The sequence below is a fragment of the Phyllostomus discolor genome, chromosome 2, assembly GCF_004126475.2.
Source record: "Phyllostomus discolor isolate MPI-MPIP mPhyDis1 chromosome 2, mPhyDis1.pri.v3, whole genome shotgun sequence".
NCBI classification, from domain to species: Eukaryota; Metazoa; Chordata; class Mammalia; order Chiroptera; family Phyllostomidae; genus Phyllostomus; species Phyllostomus discolor.
Window position 1 is genome coordinate 144518886 of NC_040904.2, and position 2184 is coordinate 144521069.

A 2184-nucleotide genomic window follows, 5' to 3' on the forward strand; every position below is an offset into this window, starting at 1 on the left:
GTTCCATTGGTCCATGTGCCTGTTTTTATGCCAGTACCAGGCTCTTTTGTTTACAGTGGCCTTGCAATATAGTTTAGTACCAGGTATTGTGATCCCTCCTACTTTACTCTTCTTTCTCAAAATTGCAGCAGCAGTTGGGGGTTGTTTATGGTTCCACATGAATTTTTGAAGTGCCTGTTCTATGTCTGTGAAATATGCCGTTGGTACTTTAATAGGTATTGCATTGAATCTTTAAATTGCTTTGGGTAGTACGGACATTTTGATGCTGTTAATTCTTCCCATCCATGAACACGGTACATGTTTTCCTTTGTTTGTGTGTTCCTTGCTTTCTTTCCTCAGTGTTGTGTAGTTTTCTAAAAACAGGTCTTTTACCTCTTTGGTTAGGTTTATTCCTAGGTATTTTATTTTTATTTTTGCTATATCCAATGGGATGTTTTTCTTGATTTCTGCTTCTGCTGTTTCATTATTGGAGTACAAAAATGAGTTTGATTTCTGGATATTGTCTTTGTATCCCACTGATTTGCCAAATTCATTTTTTGGGTCGAGATAAATCTAGTACCCACCAAGCACTGTGCATAGTAATCACAATATTATTGACTATATTCTCTATGCTGTCCTTTACATCCCATGAGTCTTCTGTATCTACCAATTTGTACTCCTTACTCCCTTCACCTTTTACACTCACACCCCTACCCTTCTTTCGTCTGGCAACTGTAAAATGTTCTCTGTGTCTGAGTCTGTCAGTTCTGCTTGTTTATTTATTTTACTTTGTAGATTCCACAGAAAAGTGAAATCTTGTGACATTTGTCTTTGTCTGTCTGACTTATTTCCCTTAGTGTAACACTTTCTAAGTCCATCTATGTTGGTGCAGATGGGGAGATTTCATTCTTTTTTGTGACTGAGCCAAAATCCACTGTATGCATGCACCACTTCTTCATCCACTCATCTCTTGATGGGCACTTAGGTTGCTTTCATATCTTCCCTATTGTAATTAATGCTGCAGTGAACAGCGTATGGATGCAGACATCTTCTCAGTTTAGTGTTCTGGGTTTCCTAAGGTCAATGCCCAGATGTGAAGTTGCTGTGTTCTTCTCTGTCTCTTCCAGAGCCTTTGTTTTAAAGTCTATTTTGTCTGGTGTAAGTATTGATAATTCAAATTAATTTTTTTGTTTCAATTTTCATGAAAAAGCTTTTCATGACTCTGCTGTGTCTCTGGATCTGAAGTGAATCTCTTGTAGGCAGCATATGAAAAGGCCTTGTTTTCTTAGCTATTTAGCCACCATGTATGTTTTGAAAGGAGCATTTCTCCATTTACATTAAAACTAATTGTTGGTAGATATGTAGTTTATGCCATTTTATTATTCATATTTTTCTTTTTTGTATGTTATTGGTGATTCTGTTACACTTTTTCAAATTGTTCCCCATAGGGTCCCCTCTGCATAGCCCTCCCCACGTCCTCAGACAATCCGTACACCATCGTTCATGTCCACTGGTAAGCATATAAGTTCTTTGGCTACTCCATTTCCCATACTGAACTTTACCTCCCCATAGCTATTGTTTAACTACCTATTAGTACTTATTAATCCCCTCATTTCTTCACCCATTCCCCCACGCCCCCTTCCCACCTGGCAACCATCAAAATGCTGTCTGTATTCATGATTCTGTCTCTTTTCTTCTTGTTTTCTCAGTCAGATTTTAGATTCAGTTTGTTGATAGGTATGCATTTCTGCCATTTTATTATTTATAGTTTTGATCTTCTTTTTCTTCAAAGAGTCCCTTTAACATTTCATAGAGTAACATGTTGGTGGTGATTAAATCTTTTTAGATTTTCTTGTCTGGGAAGCTGTATATCTGCCCTTCAATTCTAAATGATAGTTTTTCTGGGTAGAGCAATCTTGGTTGTAGGTCTTTGCTTTTCATGTCTTTGAATATTTCTTGCCAATCCATTCTAGCCTGCAAAGTTTCTTATGAGTAATCAGCTGACAGTCTTATGGGAACCCCCCTGTAGGTAACTAACTGCTTTTCTCTGCTGCTTTTAAGATTCTCTCTTTATCTTTAAACTTTGGCGTTTTAATTATGATGTGTCTTGGAGTGGGCCTCTTTGTATCCATCTTGTTTGGGATTCTCGGTGCTTCCTGGACTTACATGTCTATTTCCTTGATTAATTTAGGGAAGTTTTCTTCC